Source organism: Nycticebus coucang, chromosome 7 (genome assembly GCF_027406575.1).
Source record: "Nycticebus coucang isolate mNycCou1 chromosome 7, mNycCou1.pri, whole genome shotgun sequence".
In the NCBI taxonomy this organism is placed as follows: domain Eukaryota; kingdom Metazoa; phylum Chordata; class Mammalia; order Primates; family Lorisidae; genus Nycticebus; species Nycticebus coucang.
This window is the reverse complement of record NC_069786.1, coordinates 24,416,167-24,439,738: the sequence shown is the minus strand read 5'-3', so window position 1 is coordinate 24,439,738 and position 23,572 is coordinate 24,416,167. Positions and strand designations below refer to the sequence as shown.

General features: G+C 39.9%; 1 protein-coding gene and 1 pseudogene across 3 annotated transcripts in view; one reads left to right on the top strand and one right to left on the bottom strand.

Annotated features, from left to right (window-relative positions):
• Positions 1 to 23,572, bottom strand: part of GPR39 (G protein-coupled receptor 39) — a 274,898-nt gene that overhangs the window by 199,998 nt on the left and 51,328 nt on the right. The gene's annotated exons all lie outside the window — the stretch shown is intronic.
• On the top strand, positions 1,095 to 2,024 carry LOC128589964 (serine/threonine-protein phosphatase 2A catalytic subunit beta isoform-like; annotated as a pseudogene). Its single transcript, XR_008381165.1, has one exon. The product of XR_008381165.1 is annotated as a serine/threonine-protein phosphatase 2A catalytic subunit beta isoform-like (transcript).

Sequence of the window (23,572 nt, the reverse complement as noted above, 5' to 3'; positions counted from 1 at the left end):
CTATGGGATCTCTACAAGCAAGTGGTGAACTGAAGACCTCTTGTTTCACCCCATGGGAGAGAGTTGCTGGAGGCTAGGACTCTTCTCCGGAGACACCCTGCTGTGAGCCTGGGCATTCTCTTGCCTGGCATGAAAGTTGAACAAATATTTTCCCTGCTGTTTTGAACTCTCCCTTTGGCAGTGTTGGATAGATCCTACAGTAAGAAACTAAATAAAGAAATTTTGGACTTAATCTTGATCCTACAACAAATGGACTTAACAGACATCTACAGAACATTTCAATCTAACAAAACTGAATACACATTCTTCTCATCAGTCCATGGAACATCCTCCAAAATTGATCACATCTTAGGTAACAAATCTAACCTCAGCAATTTAAAAGAATATAAATTATTCCTTGTATTTTCTCAGACCATCATGGAATAAAAGTTGAACTGCACAACAACAAGAACCTTCATACTCAAAAAAAAAAAAAAATCTTCATACTCATACAAAGACTTGGAAATGAACTAATCTTATGCTGAATGACAGCCAGGTCATAGATGAAATAAAGAAGGAAATTACCAAAATTTTGGAACAAAATGATAATAAAGACATGAATTATCAGAATCTGTGGGATACTGCAAAAGCATTCCTAAGAGGGAAATTTATAGCGTTGCCAGCCTTCCTTGAGAGAATAGAAAGAGAGGAAGTCAATGACTTAATAGAACATCTCAAGCAACTGGAAAAGGAAGAACATTCCAACCACAAACCCAGTAGAAGGAAAGAAATAACCAAAATTAGAACAGAATTAAATGAAATTGAAGACAAAAGAATTAGTCAAAAGATCAACAAATCAAATAGTTGGTTTTTTGAAATGATTATAAACCTTTGGTTAACCCAATCAGAAACAGAAAAGTAAAATTCCTAATATCATCAATCAGAAATGATAAAGGGAAAGTAATGACGACACCTCAGAAATTGAAAAAAAATCCTTAATGAATGTTATAAAAAACTCTATTCTGGGGAGCGGACGGCGGCGGGAGAGGGGAGCAGCGTCCGGGGCCGGGGCGGGTGGGGGCGGGGAGGGGTGAGGGAGGCGGCGGGAAGGGATCGGGCCGCCATGGACGATAAGGCATTCACCAAGGAGCTGGACCAGTGGGTCCAGCAGCTGAACGAGTGTAAACAGCTTAACGAAAACCAAGTGTGGACGCTGTGCGAAAAGGCTAAAGAAATTCTAACAAAAGAATCAAATGTGCAAGAGGTTCGTTGTCCTGTTACTGTTTGTGGAGATGTGCACGGTCAATTTCATGATCTTATGGAACTCTTTAGAATTGGTGGGAAATCACCAGATACAAACTATTTATTCATGGGTGACTACGTGGACAGAGGTTATTATTCAGTGGAGACTGTCACTCTTCTTGTAGCATTAAAGGTGCGTTATCCAGAACGCATTACAATATTGAGAGGAAATCATGAAAGCCGACAAATTACCCAAGTATATGGCTTTTATGATGAATGTCTACGAAAATATGGGAATGCCAATGTTTGGAAATATTTTACCGATCTATTTGATTATCTTCCACTTACAGCTTTAGTAGATGGACAGATATTCTGCCTCCATGGTGGCCTCTCTCCATCCATAGACACACTGGATCATATAAGAGCCCTGGATCGCTTACAGGAAGTACCACATGAGGGCCCAATGTGTGATCTGTTATGGTCAGATCCGGATGATCGTGGTGGGTGGGGTATTTCACCATGTGGTGCTGGCTACACATTTGGACAAGACATTTCTGAAACGTTTAACCATGCCAATGGCCTCACTCTGGTTTCTCGTGCTCACCAGCTTGTAATGGAGGGATACAATTGGTGTCATGATCGGAATGTGGTTACAATTTTCAGTGCACCCAATTACTGCTATCATGGAATTAGACGATACTTTAAAATATTCCTTCCTTCAGTTTGACCCAGCACCTCGTTGCAGAGAGCCTCACGTTACACGGCGCACCCCAGACTATTTCCTGTAAATTCCTCCTGAGGAAACCTGCCTTTGTCTGTGGAAGTATACCTGGATTTTTAAAATATATATATATATATATTTAAAACAAAAAAAAGCAACAGTAATCTATGTGTTTCTATAACAAACTGGGATCTGTCTTGGCATTAAACCACATCATGGACCAAAATGTGCCACACTAATGATGAGCATTTAGCGCAGTCTGAGGCTGAAATTGACACACTATGTTCTAGATGGGTCAGTCTAACAGTTTGCCTGCTGTATTTGTAGTAACCATTTTCCTCTGGACTGTTCAAGCAAAAAAGGTAACTAACTGCTTCGTCTCCTTTTCCACTTACATGGAAATTTTAGTTATAGTGTTTAGCTAGCATGGATTAATAGAGTTGGAATTTTATTTTAAGAAAAATTCACAAGCTAACTTCCACTAATCTCTTACCCTTTATTTTATTGAAATGTATATTAACTTAACTGAAGAAAAGATTCTTTTTGGGAGTATGTTGTCATAACATTCAAAGAGATTTCCCTTCATTTAAACTAGGTCACTGTTTTATGTTGATCTGCATATTTCTGTATATTTTTCATGACAGTGCTTGCATCCTATTTGGTGTACTGAGCAAATAAACTTTACATTTTAAACAAAAAATTAAAAAAAAAACTCTATTCTCAGAAATATGAAAATCTGAAGGAAAGAGACCAATACTTGCAGCATGCCGCCTTCCTAGACTTAGCCAAAAAGAATTGGAAATGTTGAATAGACCTATATCAAGTACTGAAATAGCATCAACTATACAAAATCTCTCAAAAAAGGAAAGTCCAGGACCAGATGGCTTCACATCAGAACTCTACCAAACCTTTAAAGAGGAACTAGTACCTACATTACATAACCTTTTCCAAAACACAAAAAAAGAAGGAATACTTCCCAACACATTCTATGAAGCAAATATCACCCTGGTCCCCAAACCAGGAAAAAACACAGCAAGGAAAGAAAATTATAGACCTGTGGTTCTCAACCTTCCTAATGTCGCAACCCTTTAATACAGTTCCTAATGTTGTGGTGACCCCCAACCGTAGCAATGAAAATAATTTTATCGTTGGGGTCACCACTATATTAGGAACTGTATTAAAGGTCATGGCAATATGGTTGAGAACCACTGTTATAGACCAATATCTTTAATGAATATAGATGCAAAAATATTCAATAAGATCCTAGCAAACAGAATTCAATAACATATCAAAAAAAATTATACAGCATGATCAAGTTGGTTTTATTCCAGGGTTACAGGGTTGGTTCAACAAATGCAAATTTATAAATACAATGCATAACATTCATAAAATAAAAAACAAAGGCCATATGATTCTCTTGATGGAGAAAAAGCTTTTGATGATATCTAGCATCCTTTCATGATCAGAACACTTAAGAAAATAGGCATAAAGGGACATTTCTTAAACTGATAGAGGCCATCTATAGCAAACCCACAGCAAATATCGTATTAAATGGTGTAAATTGAAAACATTTCCACTCAGATCAGGAATGAGGCAAGAATGCCCACTGTCTTGACTGCTATTCAACATAGTGATGAAAGTCTAAGCCATCACAATCAGCAAGAGAAGATGATCAAGGCTATCCAAATAGGGTCAGAGGAGATCAAATTCTCACTCTTGACAGATGATATGATCATATACCTAGAAAATCCCAGGAACTCAACTACAAAACTCTTAGAAGTGATCAAGGAATACAGTAGTGTCTCAGGATGCAAAATCAATACTTACAAATCAGTAGCTTTTATATATGCCAACAATAGTCAAGCTCAAAATATAGTCAAGGACTCTATTCCTTCCACAGTAGTGCCAAAGAAAATGAAATATCTGGGAATTTACCTAACAAATGATGTGAAAGATTTCTATAAAGAGGACTATGAAACTCTAGGAAAAGAAATAGCTGAAGATGTTAACAAATGGAAAAACATACCATGCTCATGGCTGGGAAGAATCAACATTGTTAAAATGTCCATAGTACCCAAAGTAATATATAAATTTAATGCAATCCTTATTAAAGCACCACTGTCATACTTTAAAGATCTGGAAAAAATAGTACTTCATTTTATATGGAATCAGAAAACATCCTGAATATTCAAGACATTACTCAAAAATTAAAAACAAATCAGGAGGAATCACACTACCAGATGTCAGACTCTATTATAAATCTATAGTGATCAAAACAGCATGGTACTGGCACAAAAATAGAGATAGATGCATGGAACAGAATAGAGAAGCAAGAGATGAACCCAGACACATATCGTCATTTGATCTTTGATAATCCTATCAAAAACATAAAGTGGGGGAAGATTCCCTATTTAACAAATGGTGCTGGGAGAATTGGCTGGCGACTTGTAGAAGACTGAAACTGGACCCACACCTTTCGCCATTAAGAAAAATTAACTCTCATTGTATAAAAGATTTAAACTTAAGACACGAAACTATAAAAATTCTTGGAGCGAGTGCAGGAGAAACACTTCAAGAAATTGGCCTGGGAGAATACTTTATGAGGGGGACCCTCCTACCCCCCTGGGCAATTGAAGCAATGCCAAATATACATTACTGGGATCTGATCAAACTAAAAAGCTTCTGCACAGCCAAAAACACAGTAAGTAAAGCAAGCAGACAGCCCTCAGAATAGGAGAAGATATTTGCAGGTTATGTTTCTGACAAAGTTTTGATAACCAGAAAACATAGAGAACTCAAATTTACTAATAAGAAAAGAACAAGTAATCTCACTTCATTGTGGGCAAGAGACTTGAACAGAAGCTTCTCTGAAGAAGACAGGAGCAAGGCCTACAGATACATGAAAAAATGTCCATCGTCTTTAATCATCAGAGAAATGCAAATCAAAACCACTTTGAGATATCATCTAACTACCATAAGAGAAGCCCACATAACAAAATCCCCAAACTATAAATGTTGGCCTGGATGTGGAGAAAAGGGAACACTTCTACACTGCTGGTGGGAATGCAAACTAATATATTCCTTTTGGAAAGAAGTTTGGAGAACACTTAGGGATCTAAAAGTAGACCTGCTGTTGGATCCTGCAATTCCTCTACTAGGTGTATATCCAAAAGACCAAAAATCACTTTACAACAAAGATATTTATACCAGATTATTTATTGCAACTCAATTCATAATTGCCAAGTCATGCAAAAAGCCCAAGTGCCCATCAACGCACGAATGGATTAATAAATTGTGGTATATGCATACCATGGAATATTATGCAGCCTTAAAAAAAGATGGAGACTTTACCTCTTTTATGTTTACATGGATGGAGCTGGAACATATTCTTCCTAGTAAAGTATCTTAAGAATGGAAGACAATGTATCCAATGTACTCAGTACTATTATGAAACCAATTTATAATCACCCACACTTTCATATGAAAGGTAAAACACGACTATAGCCCAGGATGAAGAGGAGGGATGTGGGAGGAGGTTTAATGGAGAGAGAGTAAATGGTGGTACCACACCTATGGTACATATTACAAGGGTACATGTCAAATCTATAAAGTATAGAGTATCAATGTCTTAACACAATAATTAAGTGAGGTGAAGGGTATGTTAACCAGTTTAGTAAGCATTCCAAATTGTATATAAAATGAGCACATTGTACCCCACAAATGCATTAATGTATGCATGATTTATGTATTTATGACTTAATTAAAAACAGAAAAGACATGGAAGAAGCCCAAGTGCCCATCAACCCATGAATGGACTAGCAAATTGTGGTACATGTATACCATGGAATATTATGCAGCCTTAAAGAAAGATGGAGACTTTACCTCTTTCATGTTTACATGGATGGAGCTGGAACATATTCTTCTTAGCAAAGTGTCTCAGGAATGAAAGAAAAAGTATCCAATGTACTCAGCTCTACTATGAAGCTAAATTATAGCTTTCACATGAAGGCTATAACCCAACTATAGCACAAGACTATGGGGAAAGGGCCAAGAGAGGGGAAGGGAGGGGGGAGGTTTTGTTGGACGGAGGGTAATGGGTGGGGCCGCATCTACAGTGCATCTTAGAATGGGTACAGGCAAAACTTACTAAAGGCAGAATACAAATGCCTATATACAGTAACTAAGAAAATGCCAGGAAGGCTACGTTGAACAGTTTGATGAGAATATTTCAGATTGTATATGAATCCTGCACATTGTACCCCTTGATTGCACTAATGTACAGAGCTATGATTTAACAATAAAAATAAATAAATTTTTTTTAAAAGGAAAGAAATGATGAGACACCATTAAAGTATTTCAGATATCACAGCAAACCACAGGAGTAAGGGAATAATCTATAAGCATGTGTGGCACCTACAACATGGGAAGATTTGTGCTAATGTCAGAGAGGACACCAGTGTTCACACCCTAGAGCAGCCCCCGAAGTGCCCTATAATTTAATACAAGAGGTGATATATACATTTAAAAATATGGTGCAGGCAGGGCAGTAGACGCTGCATCTCTCGTGCATGATGAGCTCAGTAGGGATTCAGAGGCACGTGTTAAGCTTTCTGAGGAACAGGAAATCTTACCTCACTTGGAAACTTGGAGAAGGATAGATAGAAGAAAACAGTTGCATCTTGGGAAAGCAGGAAAATAAGCCTGCTGTTAGCAAGGAAAAGGGATTGCTCAAAAAGGGCTCAGGTTTTCCCATTGAATGTGGTAGCACACATTTAGCATTCATTCCTCCCTTTACAACAGTAACTCTCAAACAACTGACACCAACACAAATTCTGTGTGTGACCAGCACTGGAGACATGAAACTATGAAACACAAAGTAGGTGTAGAGGCCACTAAAAATAGTGGAGCCCAGAAACAGAGTGAGGATATTCTGGGGTTGCCATTCTAGGAAGTAGCAAAACAGGCACACTCGAAGGCAGTGATTTTCAACCAGTGTGCCATGAGAGGACCTTAGGTGTGCCATGAAATTCTTAAAGATCATTAATTAAATTATTTTCAAAAGAAGTTCAAAGCATAGTAAGTATATTCTTTTTGTTGTTGTTGTTGTTACTCTTTTTTTGATCAACATAATTTAAGTGTGTTGCAGAACTTTATAGCTTCAAGTGTGCCATGTGATAAAAAAAAAAAAGGTTGAAAAACGCTGTCAAAATCTCTTCTTTTCAGCAATGGAAACAGGCTGCAAAATGCTGTCAGCAACTGCCTCCCTGGACCCAGTTGTTCTGGGAAGCAGATGAGGACTGGTGGAGTAGGGTGACATAGAGTCATGCTATGTGTGCGGAAGGCAGTCTCCCCACATGATGGCAGAAGGGGAGAGATTTGGCACTGGAACAACTTTACAGTTACTAATCTTCATTGACTAGGCAAAGGCGAAGGCTAAAAGAACTCACACAAACACTGTAATGAATGAAAATTTCTCCTTGAATGTAGTGTGTTTCTGGTCTCTTCCCTATATAAACTTCTTACAAATAGCTGGTCTGGGAAAAAAATTCAACCAATTCAAAAATGATGTCATCAAAAAGGAACAACTAAAAACTCTATAAAACAATATTATAAGAATAATTAGGAAAGGAATAGAAAAAAGTAGTGGCAAAGAAACAAACAAACAAAAAACAAAAATGAAATTTCACCAGAGAAATACTGGTATGGAGCAGATATCCAAATTATGACTAACTACTTTGTCATGTTTTTTTAAGCTTAATGAAGCAATTGCACACACACTGGAGGAGACTGAGCACCAGGCTTGTAGAAGTTCCCCAGCCACCAGTTCTTGAGGGAGGTGCTGGAAGCGAGACAATCTCCTAGCCAGCATGGAGATGTTTTTCTGCCTGGAGACAAGCCCTCAAGCAGCTTGTGGTGCAGCAGGGTGGGAGTTGGGCCTGTGGGGAAGTAGCACATAGCGACCATAAAGCATGTGATCCTAGTACATGGGCCCCCCACACCTGTTGTATAATGCTTGAATAAAAGTCCACAGCAGAGGTTGCTAGGGGCTCTCCCTGCACCTATGGGAAGCCCACCTCTTGTAGGCATTTGTGCCTTCAATCCGTGGTCCCAGCTGTTTTTATTTGCATGGCAACAGGGTGCCCACAGTGGGCACTGACACACACATACACACAAAGATAAAGCAAAATATATAAGAGCTCATGGACAATGTGATAGGACAAAAAAAAAAAAAGTTGAAATATGAGCCCAAGAGAAACCTGGAAAGAAGTGAAATTAAAAAAAAGAAAAAAAAAAAAACAGTATAGAAATAAAGACAAAATTGAAAGCAACACAAGTAAAACTAGACACTGGTAAGAATACAGAAAGGAATAGAAAGAAAAGGATGGTGATAGGAAAAATCAGGAAAAAATGAAATGGAAATAAAGAGTTTAACAGAATTAAGGAAAAAATTAGGTAAGGAAGATTACCAAAGGACATAAAAGAATATTTAAAGATAGAATTCAATAAATTTTCCATAAATTAAAAAAAAAACTTGAATACATTGAAAGTAACAAAATATCCAGGAAAAAATTGACAAACACCATATGGTACATTTAGGAGACTTCAAAGATAAAATCTGGGGGCAACCAGGCACCTGCACACTTACGATGGGGTCAAAAGAGACTAGCCTCAGACTTCACCACTGCATCCTTTACAGTTAGAAGACAGTGGGATGATGCCACTGTAGCTAGTCCTCAAGGACCAAAGTGTTACTCAATCATTTTATACCTAGCAAAACTGTCATTCATTATAAAAGTAAGAATCCAAAATTTTTGAATCTGCAAGAATTTAAGACATTTTGTTCCATCTTAAAGAAATAATTAGAGAAAGAGCTTTTTAGCCACCTAAGAGATAAATGGAAAACAATAGCAAAGGACTAGTGAAGAAGACTGAATTGACTTAAATGTTGGACTAAGACTAAAACAAGTTGGGATTTATGATGAAGTCCTAGCCTACAAATGTCACAAATTCTGGCAACATAAATATAACTAGCAGAAGGAAATGTGGAAGAAGCTATTGTATTCAGTATCTTCTACAGTGGGGAGGTAAAAAGATATTGAGGGCTGGTAAATATACCTGTTTAACAGCACAAAGGTTCATTCCAAGAAAATAGTATTAATATAACCAACTAAAATAGAGTGGAGGATCAGAGGCAGGAAAAAGAGATGAAGAGATATGATGATAAGGGTAATCTGCCAGGTTTCCTCCCCATTTAGCCTGTTGTCAAGCCTATCTTTTGTAAGAACTTCCCCCCTTAGTACTTGGTGCCCCAGACACTAAAAACATTTACCTGCCCACTCAGTCATTGATTCAACAAGTATTTATTGAGCACCTAATATGTGCAAGGCACTGCTCATAACACTAAGAACAGAGCATCAAGCAACATGGCCAGGGTCCCTGCCCTCAGGGAGCTTACATTTAATGAAGGAGACCTGCTAGGAACAGGTAACTATGCCCTAGGGGCAGCGTGTACAGTGAACAACAAGGAGGGTGGGGATGGAGAGTATTGGGAAGTTGGGGGTGAGAAGGTATCGGAGGACAGGATGAAAGGATAGGTGAACCTTGTGACTATCAGAAGGCAAAGCATTACATACAGGTGGAACCTCCAGGGCAAAGACCTGGAGGCGGATGAGAAGCTGGCAGGTGCCTGTGCTCGTCAGATGCAGAATGCAGGCAGTGTGGTTTCCCTCCCTACGTGGAGGGAGCTCTGCTCACCCCTATACCCAGGAGGCCTCTTCCCCCAGTGCCATGCACACAGATGTATCCCCAGAGAGGCCATTGCTCTCAACTTGTCTCCAGGGCTTTCTACAGCCCTGTGCTGAGAAACAGTGTCCCCTCTGCCTCTTCCCTCAGCATTTCTGTGCATGCAGCTGGGGCCGGTCAGGATCCCACCAGCCCTTTTCCTCTGGCCTCTACCTGTGAGCACCGGACAAAGCTGGAATCTGGGCTGAAAATCAGAGAAAATCAATCATCTGAGGAAAACAGAGTCAAGTTGCTAAGGAGAACTTAGGCCCCTTTCACTGAATTGGTGCCAGAGCATTCTATAAGCAAAAGACATACAAAACCCTACAGTCTCCTGGAGCCATTTGGAGCCATTAGACGCCGACTGTCACTGAGCTTCTGTTAGCTCAGCTGGCTCACAGAGGAGAGGGAGGTTCCCACCACACATGGAAAGCTTCCTGTCTCTTCTCTTCTCCAGTGGGTACTCACTTCAGCACTGTCTCCCAGTACCTCCTGGCCCCCAGCAGCCTGGCTGGGGCCTCAGAGAACGTGGGCAAAGCAAGCAGGGACAATTATGAGGGGAAGGATGACAATTATGAGGGGCTTCCCTGTGCCTGCTACTGCATAGGGACCTGACACACGCTGTCCTGCTGAACTTTTACAGATCCCAGGCCTGGGTGATAACCACAATGTGGGTAAGAAAATGGAAGTTCAGCTGTTTATGTATCAAAAATATGCAGGCCTCACAGCAGAGTGTCTATACTTCAATGTCCATTACAAAGTCGGTGCCAGCAGAAAGATGGAAGTCAAACCCACTCGCCCGTGGATTCTATGAGTTAAAACCATGAGAGGGGCCCAGCAGAAGGCACAATGCTGGTGGCTGGGTGCTCTGTGTCAGTTCTATGCCAATCAATGGTGGAAGTCTTAGCAGGTGCCATTACCACCCACCAGCACACTCGTGCAAATCTCAGACCCAGAAGCTGTCATATCAGGCCTTCCTTAACCCTCCTTGGGTCTGGCCTAAAGCAAAGGACATTGGAAATGCATCACACAGCCACTGGCAGTAAGCTGTTCTGCCATCCATCTCTCTCTCTGCCTTCCCTCATTTCCAAACTGTCTGACTCAGCCCAGCCATTTCTACCCTAAAGATTTTGGAGGTCTTCTAGATGATTATACCAGGGGATGCTGGAAGGTTTACGGGAAGAAGAGAGGTAGGGGATATACCCACCCTGACACCTTCTGCCAAAAAAAAAAGAAAGAAAGAAAAGAGAGAGAGAGAAGAAACTGAGACCCCTCTAGGCCTGTAAGAGAAAGAGAGAAAATAATTCCAAGGTTGCTTCATATTCCAGGCAGAAAGCAGACAGAAAAGGATAATAAATGCCAATCATCTAGGCCTGCTGAAAAACACTTTAAGAAAAAAAGGATCAGCGCTTCATTAAAAACACCCTTGCTCTCGGTTCAGCTGGGGAAAAAAGATGATGAGGACTGAAGTGAAATGTTTTTGAAAAGTAAAAATAACAAAGGAAGGGCTGATGAGAAACCCTCAAACCCAAGATAGCCAAATGAAAATTCAAACAGCCCCATTAAGAAAGTAAGCACCAGGGCCAAATTCTTTTTGGGGAGGAAGGCAATTTGCAGAAACCTCGCCAATATGGCAATGGCAGCTCTGGCTACAGTCAAGGCTCACCTGCTATTACTCAGAAATGCCATCATTTATTTTGACTATTTTCCAATGCTCGAGAGGGTACACTATCTGAGGTAGCATAATATTTGAAAAGCTGCAGTTTGCGAACAGCCTGAGGGGAGTTGTAGAGAATTGCCTGGGAAAGGCAAGATTATTTTTTTCCTGAAATTTGCATCACCCCATATAACAAGGAGTGACCACCCATTTTACCCAGGAGGGTAAGGTGTCTGGGCAGAGGTGAAGAAAAAAGAAAAATCAATTTCAGATTCCTGGGGTGAGATTTTGCCGCATGATTAAAGAAAAGAATGATTCTTACAATATACTCAGAGGCCATTTGGCAGGAAGTGATGGCAGTTGGCATGAAACGGAAGATGCACTGCAGTTTTCCATTCTGATGAAATAGGAAATGAAGTATCCAAAGATTATCAGACATTTTCCTCTGGTGGGTCTCTGCGTTAGTAAACATCATCCCCTAGTAGGATAAATGTCCACAGAAAGATGTGCCACAGGAGCTAGGGCAGACAGAAACTCACTCGTCACGGCATGCAGTGGTCCTGCATCAGCGGGGAGCTGGGGCAGTCACCAGGCCACCCGCATGCTTTTGGCCAACCCCAGGGCCAGCACCTAGTAACCCTCCCTCATCCGTGGAACACATTTTCACAGACAGAAGACCTCTTAGCCTCTGCACATACTTATGTGAAAATTGAGACTCCCCCCAAAAAAAACTTCAGAGAAAGCCTGTTTTACTTTTGTTTTCTAGCCATCAATCACTTCCTGCTTGACTAACAAATGAAAGACAAAACTACCCATGGCCCACACTGGTTACTGTCTACATTCATGTGACTTTACTATTTCATAGCCATCACTAGCACAATCTTACTATTCCGGGAGATTCTTGCCTGGGCAGACAACTTGTTTCATTATAGGAAGAAAAAGAAGACACCCTAATCTCTGTACACTAGAGAAACATCTGCCTCTACTGCCTTTTCATCCCTGCCCCCCAATCTACTCCACCACGATCCCTGCCCCCAGTTCCACCTCTGTACCCCCAGTTCCACCCTTTTCATTCCTGCCCCTGCCCCATCTCCATTCCTAATACCCCACCCCTACTACCCTCTGCACTTAGCCTTGCCAGCATCTCCTCCACAAAGCTTTCCACAGCCCAGGCAGAGGCACAGAATCCTTTTTCTGGGGAAATATTAGCATCACCGAGCTGTCAATGCCATGAGGCAGCAAAATTACCTGCTTTGTTTGCCCTTATATTTACAGCACCTAGCACAATGCCTGGTACACAACAGAAACGCGATGAACATTTTCTGGATGAATGAATGTTTCCATGGCATTTGGCTATACTCTGTTTTAGCAGTTTTTCTCTGAATTGTAACATCTGGCTTCTGAGTGTGTCTGTTTATCCAGTTATAGTAGAAGAAAATAGAAGATAGAGCCCATTTCTTAATGAATTTTTGCTGCTGAGGCTCAGCACAGGCCTGGCACATTGTGGGTGCTCATAACTTGACAGGTGAATGAAAGCGTTGTTTACAGGGAAGAAAAAAAAATCTGTAAAGTAATTTAAAGAGGTTTATGCTGAGCCGCAGTGTGGCACCAAAGTCTGGGAGACACAGCCAAGAAGTCTTGAGTAGGTGATCCCAAGGTGGTTGGGTTGGGTTACACTTTGGTTTTATACATTTTAGGAGATGGGAATTATAGGTCAAATCATAAATCAATACAAGAAAGGAGTACATTGAACTGGTCTGAAAGGGTGGCACATGGTGGGAGAGAGTGCTTCCAGATTACAGGTCCGTTTGAAGATGCTTTGATTTATAGTTGGTTAAAGAATAAAGCTTTGTCTAAAGGCTTGGAATGTTTTAAATTAAGATAAAGGAATTCTGTTAATAATCATAGACCAGCCACAATATACTAATCAAGTGACCTGTTAAGCAAATTGGTAGCTTTGGGTGCTTTACCCCTTTGCCCTGAATGGCCTTAGGTCCTATTTGTAATTTAGTATTTATTTATTCTTTAGTGTCACAAAGAGTCTGCTTGGTCTGTCCTCTGATTCTGTTTTAATGTTAATGCTGATCAACTGTTGTATCTAAACTCCAGAATGCAGCGATTTAATAGGCATGTTGGACCTCCTTCCCTTCTTAGGTAGGGCTCGGTTTTAAGGTTTTTCTGGGGTCCCTTTAGTCCATTCAGTTGTATGAGGGGCTTAGGATTTTATTTTAGTTTATAGATTGACTGCGGTATGCCAGTGCTGTGCTGGGCACTTAAGACAGATTCTCACTAAAAATGCAGGCTACTTTAGTCTAGAGAACTCTCTATACCAATTAAGAGAATTTTTGAAGTGCAATTTGAAAATCTACTTTAATCCACTAACTGTCCCTCCCTATTATTTCAAGACTTGTCACATGCTTCTCTGGTGAGTTGTATCTCTGCACCTACCCCCTTCCTCAGAGCAGCCACACCGCCCCAGCTGGCCATACACCAGCACACTACTCCTTGCTGATCTCTGTAACTGAGTGTGGCTGTGGGACTGAGCTAAGCCCCACAAACCCCTGTCTCTTCCTGAGTCTCCTGTGATCATTGACCTTTGCCTCTCACTGGTACAGGGGCCCAGTACCTGGCACAGTCACCAGCAGGGGACACTTTCTACTCTAACATGTTTCTAGAAAGCAGATCACCATTTCCCCATAGGGTCAGTGTTGTACAGGAGAGTTACATTTCAAGGTTGCTCTCTGTGAACAAATTAGTGAAAAATAAATCACAGGTACAGCAAACAATTTGTCATCAAAGCAAAGACATAGCAATAAAACTCTGTATACATTTAAAGGCCTCATAAAACAATGAAAGAAAAAACCTAGAAAATAGGCATAAATAAATGTTCTATCTGCATCAATTTTCTGGGGGCTCCATTCACCAAGGGAAAGTCTATTATATTATAAATTGTGGCCTAAAATAAATGTGTAACTTTAATACATATATTAATAAGTTATACTTTTTATTAACAAATAATTTTGCTCAGTTCATGGAAATCAGCAGGGGTTTTAAGGAGTAATTTGGATGCCACTAAGCTAATAAAAACTTGATTCTACGTAGGAGCATAAGTTAGTCCCTTCTTTTATTCTCAAATGTCCATGTAAGAAAAAATGCATTTAAAAGCATTCCACTAGAGTTTTCTGGAGTAACAGCTTCCTTGCAACTGGGCATGGTGAGTCTGGGGAGACAAGAGTCCAGGCATCTCTGGCTGGTGGGCTCTGCATATAATCATCCTTTTGAAGACACAGGGAGTCAGCGAGAGACTTCTGGACCCAAGAGGAGGACAAAAGCAGTGAAAACTGACAAGTGGTTGCATATGTTGGTTCCATCTTATCCCGCTGGCAGATGTAAGTACAGCAGCAGTGCGATTGCAAGCTGTAAAGGCCTTGCCCGTGAGCTATTTTGGTGTTTTTGGACTTGGTACTCAGTTGAACTGCCTTGGGAGAGCTTGGGCAGAAGTGCAGAGAACTTTGGGCATTGTCGAGGGCCCCAGACTGACCCGCTTGAGCAGGACAGGCCTAATACTGTTCACCTGTGGGCTGTGTGCAACTATTGTAAGAGAACTACCCTGGCAAGCTCCCTCAGGGTTGCAGAGCAAGGATTGGGCAGGAGCAAGTAATCTAGTGACTGAGCAGCATAAAGGCAGGGACTGAGCCACCTTATAGCCTTAGCCCTCAGGGGCAGAGTGAGACCGGTTTTAGCACACTGGGTAAGTGGATAGCCACTTCAGCAGTGATCACAGGGACAAGTGCTTTCCTGGGAAAGCTTCTGCTTAGCCAAGTTTAGAAGTTTAAAGTGCCTTTTTAGAGGGCTGAGGATAGATTTAGGCTCTCCACCCTGTGGGGTTTGAGAAATCAGCAGAGGCCTCTAGTCCTATCAGCATTGTGATTAACATCTCATAGCCCAAAAGATCACCTGTTGCCCAGACAATATTCAGCAAGATATATATGCTGCTTTTGTTGTTGTTGTTCTGCTTTTGATTTCAACCTTTTCCCTATAGATTTTTCTTTTTTTTGTTTTTCTTTCTTTCCTTTCTCCATTTTTCTATTTTAAATACAATTTCCCATTATTGCCTTTTTCAATAATAGGAACTTCATTTTTGCTAGTGTTTCTACACCTATTATTTGTTTTTTCCCCCAATTTTATCCCATAAAGTTATCTGTTTGCTTGTTTTGGTTTGATTTATAGAATTTTTGTCTTTCCTCTCTACTTGGTGGAGGTGGGGTACTGTGTCCGAACAGGCTAGCAAAGAGCTGCTGGCCTCAAGGGAACCACCCAACCCAGCATCCCCAAAGGGTGAGGGTTTTTTAAGGTTGGGTCAAAGTACCCTACCTTCTTGCTCTTCAACCTTCTCATCCATCTGGTCCTGTACCAAAAGGACTCATTGAAACCCTATTCCAGAGGCAGGGGAACTTAAAGAGCAAGAGGAAGTGAAAGGAAAATTAGGGCAAGGAAACAGATAAAAGAAATCACTCATAAGAAAGAATCAGCAGAAAACTCCTGGCAACATGAAGACCCAGTCTAGAGAAACCCCTCCAAGGGACCATGAGGTAGCTACTGCAGAGGATTCCACCTATAAAGAAATTTTAGAAATGACAGAAAGGGAATTTAGAATACACATGATGAAAACAATGAAGGAAATGATGGAAACAATGAAGGAAAGTACTGATAAAGTGGAAAATAACTAAAAGGAAATCCAGAAAAAAAAATCAAATAAGAGATGAACGATATGAAGAATATACAAAGGATATAGCAGAGCTGAAGGAACTGAAGCAGTCAATTAGGGAACTTAAAGATGCAATGAAAAATATCAGCAAAAGATTAGACCAGGCAGAAGAAAGAATTTTGGAGGTGGAGGACAAAGTTCTTAAGATAACTCAGTTATAGAGGCAGAAAAGAAGAGAGAGAAAACAGAATGTTAACTGACAGAATTATGGGACTTTATGAAGCATTCCAACATATGAGTTATAGGAATCCCAGAAGGGGAAGAAGAATGCCCCAGGGGAATGGAAGCCATACTAGAGAATATTATAAATAAAGATTTCCCAAATATCATCAAAGATTCTGACACACTCCTTTCAGAGGGATTTCGGACCCCAGCTCGGTCAACCTAACCAAGCTTCTCCAAGACTATTGCGACCAACCTGTCCAAAGACAGGACAAAAGAAAAGATTTTGCAAGCTGCCAGGAGTAAGTGCCAGTTGACCTACAGGGGCAAGTCCATCAGGGTGACCGCAGACTTCTCTAATGAAACTTTCCAAGCAAGAAGACAATGGTCATCTACCTTTAATCTACTTAAACATAACAATTTCCAGCCCAGAATATAATATCCTACTAAGCTAAGATTTAAAATTGATGGAGAAATCAAATCATTTACTGATATACAAACATTGAGGAAGTTTGCCACAACAAGGCCAGCTCTATAGGAAATACTTCAACCTGTTCTACACACTAACCACCACAATGGATCAGCAGCAAAGTAAGAACTCACCAATTAAAGTACAGAACCTAACTTCCACAATGATGCCAAAGATAAAACTAAGCAATGGACTCTCACAAAATAAGATGAATAGAACCCTACCACACTTATCAATTATCTCAATAAATGTTAATGGCTTGAATTCCCCATTGAAGAGGCATAGATTGGCTGACCGAATTAAAAAATACAAGCCATCCATTAGCTGTCTGCAGGAAACACACCTGGCTTCAATAGACAAATAAAAACTCTGAGTTAAGGGTTGGAAGACAATTTTTTAGGCAAATGAAATTCAGAACAAAAGAGGAGTTGCAATCTTATTTTCAGATACATGTGGAGTTAAAGCAACTAAAGTCAAAAAAGACAAAGATGGTCACTTTATATTGGTCAAGGAAAAAATACAACAAGAAGACATTTCAATTCTAAATATTTATGCACCCAATTTAAATGCTCCAGGATTCTTGAAACAGACCTTACTCAGTCTGAGCAATATGATAATACCATAGGAACAGGGGACTTTAACACTCCTCTTACAGAGGATCTTACAGATCCTCTAAACAGAAAATAAACAAAAATATAAGATATTTAAATGAGACCCTAGAACAACTCTGCTTGATAGATGCATATAGAACACTCCATTACAAAGATAAAGAATATACATTCTTCTCATTGCCCCATGGAACATTTTCCAAAATTGATCATATCCTAGGCCATAGAACACACCTCAACACCATCAAAAGAATTGAAATGTTACCTTATATCTTCTCAGACCATAAGGCACTAAAGGTGGAACTCAAATCTAACAAAAATGTTCAACCCCACACAAAGGCATGGAAATTAAACAACCTTCTGTTGAGTGACAGATGGGTGCAGGAAGAAATAAAACAGGAAATCATTAACTTCCTTGAGCATAACAACAATGACGATGCAAGCTACCAAAACTGGTGGGATACTGCAAAAGCAGTTTTGAGAGGAAAATGTATCGCTTTAGATGTCTACATTAAAAAAAACAACAACAAAAAACAGAAAAAGAGTGCTTCAACAAACTCACATGCCATCTCAAAGAATTGGAAAAAGAAGAACAATCTAAGCCTAAACCCAGTAGAAGAAAAGAAATATCCAAAATTAAATCAGAGATCAATGCAACTGAAAACAAAAGAATCATTCAGAAAATTAATGAAAGAAGGAGTTGGTTTTTTGAAAAAATAAATAATATAGACAAACCACTGGCCAGACTAACTAGAAATAGAAAAGTAAAATCTCTAGTAACCTCAATCAAAAATGATAAAGGGGAAATTACAACTGATGCCACAGAGATGCAAGAGATCATCTCTGAATACTACCGGAAACTCTATGCAGAAATTTGACAATGTGAAGGAAATGGGTCAATATTTGGAATCACACCCTTTCCCTAGACTTAACAAGGAAGAAATAGAGCTCCTGAAAAGACCAATTTCAAGCACTGAGATTAAAGAAACAACAAAAAAGCTTCCAACCAAAAATGCCCTGGTCCAGATGGCTTCCCACTATAATTCTATCAAACCTTCAAGGAAGAGCTTATTCCTGTACTACAGAAATTATTCCAAAAAGTCAAGGAGGAAGGAATCTTCCCCAACACATTCTACAAAGCAAACATCACCCTGATACCAAAACCAGGAAAAGACCCAACTAAAAAGGAGAATTTCAGACCAATTTCACTCATGAATATAGATACAAAAATTCTCAACAAAATCCTAGCCAATAGATTACAGCTTATCATCAAAACAGTCATACATCATGATCAGGTAGGTTTCATCCCAGGGATGCAAGGCTGGTTTAACATACACAAGTCCATAAATATTATCCACCATGTTAACAGAAGCAAAAATAAGGAGCATATGATCCTCTCAATAGATGCAGAAAAAGCATTCGATAAAATCCAGCATCCTTTTCTAATTAGAACACTGAAGAGTATAGGCATAGGTGGCACATTTCTGAAACTGATTGAAGCTATCTATGACAAACCCACAGTTAATATTTTACTGAATGGAGTAAAACTGAAAGCTTTTTCTCCTAGAACTGGAACCAGACAAGGTTGTCCTCTGTCACCTTTACTATTCAACATAGTGCTGGAAGTTCTAGCCAATATAATTAGGCAAGACAAGGAAATAAAGGGAATCCAAATGGGAGCAGAGGAGGTAAACTCTCCCTCTTTGCTGATGACTGATCTTATATTTAGAGAATCGCAAACACTCAACCACAAGACTCCTGGAAGTCATTAAAAAATACAGTAATATCTCAGGATATAAAATCAATGTCCACAAATCAGTAGCCTTTGTATATGCCAATAACAGTCAAGATGAAAAGCTAATTAAGGACACAACGCCCTTCACCATAGTTTCAAAGAAAATGAAATACCTAGACATATACCTAACAAAGGAGATGACGGACCTCTATAAAGAAAATTATGAAATCCTCAGAAAGGAAATAGCAAAGGATATTAACAAATGGAAGAACATACCATGCTCATGGATGGGAAGAATCAACATTGTTAAATGTGTATACTTCCTAAAGCAATCTATGTATTCAATGCCATTCCTATTAAAATACCAACATTGTACTTTCAAGATTTGGAGCCCCGTGGCTGGTGGGCGGAAAATGGCGGGGGTGGTGTTGGCCAGGTGCTGTTCCCTCTGACTTATATGCCATTCACAACTTCTGCAGCCTTGTTCTCTGTTGAACTCTTCTTCCACCTTCAATTCCTTCCAGTGACCTAGATAACTGCTCTCCCAAGCTCAACTCGTCAGTGTCCCAGGTCTTTTATTTCTATCGGGGGATTGCATACCCATCAAACATGACAGAAGATGTATGAATGCCATTTGTTGGCACAGATTGGTCTTCCCTGCAAAGACTGAGAGGTGTTCAGAGTCTGTCAGCACTGAGGGATCCCAGTAAGTGAGCTTTTGTCTGCCTGGTAGATTAAGAGGAGATGTGGCTTTCATCTGATGGTCACCATCCCATCCTGTTCCTTGACAAACTCTCAGAGCCTAAAGACACAGCTGTTCCTGCCACTACCATTGCTGCCATTTCTGCTCGCAAACTACTGCTCTTTGATCCAAATGGGGAAACATCTAATGCATTTCTTAGTGTTTATTTCAAGGTTCAAGAGGTGGCCAGCATTCCCTGGCTTGTAGCTCCTTCCTTTTCAAAGCATCCTTAAAAGTCTTTTCATCCTCACATCTCCTGACACCTGCATGGATCCACCTAGGGAGGAGACAAGATGGCTGACTGAAGCCAGCTTTCTACAGAGGCTCCCGTCCAGTAGGAGAGTTAAAGGACAAAAATTCAGCAAGTAACCTGGTGGAGCTGCGCTAAGAGAGAAGGTTGAGCTGCACTAAGAGAGAACGTCAACCTGGTGGATTTGAGCTGCACTAAGAGAGAAGGTTGAGCTGCACTAAGAGAGAAGGTTGAGCTGCACTAAGAGAGAACGTCAACCCCACTGAGGTGAGCTGCAACCACAAGGATACAAACAAAAGCTGAGACTTCAATCCAGAGTATCTGTTTCACTAGGGTGGAATAGAAACCAGCTGAAAATAAGACAGAACCACTTACCCCACCACACCAGACAGGGCCCCATTTCTCAGGCCACAACACCGTACAGGCCCTTGACAAAGCCCCAGGGGAAAAAATCAAAGGGAGTAAAACAACTATGGGGCGGAATCAGCGGTAAAACTCTAGTAACATGAATAACCAGAATAGATCAAACCCCCCAAGGAAAGATATGGCAAATGTAATTGAAGATCCTATTCATAAACAACTGGCTGAGATGTCAGAAATAGAATTCAGAATTTGGATTGCAGGCAAGATTAATAAAGTGGAATTAGGAATTTGAGGAGAAATTCAAAAGTTGTCTCAATAATTTAACGAATTTAAAGACAAAAGCACCAAAGACTTAGACACACTGAAGCAAGAATTTACAGCCCTCAAAGATATGAAAAATACAGTAGAATCCCTCAGCAACAGAATGGAGCAAGCAGAAGATAGGATTTCTGACATCGAAGATAAAGCCTTTGAATGCTCCCAAATTCTCAAAGAGGAAGAGAAATGGACAGCAAAAATGGATCATTCTCTTCGAGAGCTCTGGAATAATTAGAAGAAGGCGAATATCCGAATCATTGGAGTTCCAGAAACAAATGAAGTAGCCTGGCTGGGCACAGAGGCCCTTCTGCATGAAATTATGAAAGAGAATTTTCCAGACATGCCTAGAGATTCTGAAATTCAGATAGCGAACAGCTTCAGAACCCCAGCACGACTCAACCCCAACAAGACATCCCCAAGGCATATCATAATTAACTTCACTAAAGTTAATATGAAGGAGAAAATCCTCAAAGCTGCCAAGAGAAGAAAACCATTACCTTCAAAGGGAAGAATATTAGAATGACTGCAGATCTCTCTGCTGAAACTTTTCAAGCCAGAAGAGGGTGGTCACCGACTTTTCATCTCCTAAAGCAAAATAACTTTCAACCCCGGATCTTGTATCCAGCTACACTGAGTTTCATTTATGAAGGAGAAATTAAATACTTCAATGACATTCATACGTTGAAGAAATTTGCCATAACCAAACCAGCTCTTCAGGATATTCTCAGACCTATCCTCCATAATGACCAACCCAATCCTATACCATAAAAGTAAACTCACTCAGAAACTTTGGGTCAAACTCCAATTTCGACACTGGCAAAAGGATTAAAAATGCCCACTGGACTTTTGAAAAACTCGATACCCAAAACTTCACCATACTTATCAATATTCTCCATTAATGTGAATGGCTTAAACTGTCCTCGAAAGAGGCATAGGTTAGCTGACTGGATACAAAAACTCAGGCCAGATATCTGTTGCATACAAGAGTCACATCTTAACTTAAAAGACAAATACAGACTCAGGGTGAAAGGATGGTCATCCATATTTCAGGCAAATGGTAATCAGAAAAAAGCAGGTGTTGCAATTTTATTTGCAGATACTATAGGCTTTAAACCAACAAAACTAAGGAAGGACAAGAATGGTCACTTCATATTTGTTAAGGGTAATACTCAATATGATGAGATCTCAATTATTAATATCTATGCACCCAACCAGAATGCACCTCAATTTATAAGAGAAACTCTAACAGACATGAGCAACTTGATTTCCTCTAGCTCCATAATATTCGGAGATTTCAACAATCCTTTGGCAGTGTTGGATCGATCCTCCAACAAGAAGCTGAGCAAAGAAATCTTAGATTTAAACCTAACCATCCAACAATTGGATTTAGCAGGCATCTACAGAACATTTCATCCCAACAAAACTGAATACACATACTTCTCATCAGCCCATGGAACTTACTCCAAAATCAATCACATCTTAGGTCACAAGTCTAACCTCAGTAAATTTAAAGGAATAGAAATTATTCCATGCATCTTCTCGGACCACCGTGGAATAAAACTTGAGCTGAGTAACATCAGGAATCTGCATACTCATACAAAAACATGGAAGTTAAATAACCTTATGCTGAATGATAGCTGGGTCAGAGATGAGATTAAGAAAGAAATCGACAATTTCTTGGGACAAAACAACAATGAAGACACGAACTATCAGAACCTCTGGGACACCGCAAAGGCAGTTCTAAGAGGGAAATTTATAGCACTGCAAGCCTTCCTCAAGAGAATGGAAAGAGAGGAAGTTAACAAATTAATGGGACATCTCAAGCAACTGGAAAAGGAAGAACATTCCAACTCCAAACCCAGTAGAAGAAAAGAAATAACAAAAATTAGAGCAGAATTAAATGAAATTGAAAACAAAAGAATAATACAACAGATCAATAAATCAAAAAGCTGGTTTTTCAAAAAGGTCAATAAAATAGATAAACCTTTGGCCAACCTAATCAGGAAAAAAAGACTAAAATCTCTAATCTCATCAATCAGAAACAACAGAGACGAAATAACAACAGACTCCTCCGAAATCCAAAAAATCCTTAATGAATATTACAAGAAACTGTATTCTCAGAAATATGAAAATCTGAAGGAAATTGACAGATATTTGGAAGTACGTCACCTTCCAAGACTTAGCCAGAATCAAGTGGAAATGTTGAACAGGCCCATATCAAGTTCGGAAATAGCATCAACCATACAAAACCTCCCTAAAAAGCAAAGCCCAGGAACAGATGGTTTCATGTCTGAATTCTACCAAACCTTTAAAGAGGAATTAGTACCTATATTACTCAACCTGTTCCAAAAGGTAGAAAAAGAAGGAAGACTACCCAACACGTTCCAGGAAGTAAACATCACTGGTTTACATCCTGGTTTGATCCCCAAACCAGGAAAAGACCCAACAAGAAAAGAAAATTATAGATCGATATCACTAATGAATACAGATGCAAAAATATTCAACAAGATCCTAACAAAAAGAATCCAGCAACACATCAAACAAATTATACATCTTGACCAAGCCGGTTTTATCCCAGGGTCTCAAGGCTGGTTCAATATATGTAAATCTATAAACGTAATCCAGCACATACACAAATTAAAAAACAAAGACCATATGATTCCCTCAATCGATGCAGAAAAAGCTTTTGATAATATCCAGCATCCCTTCGTGATCAGAACACTTAAGAAAAGCGGTACAGAAGGGACATTTCTTAAACTGATAGAGACAATCTACA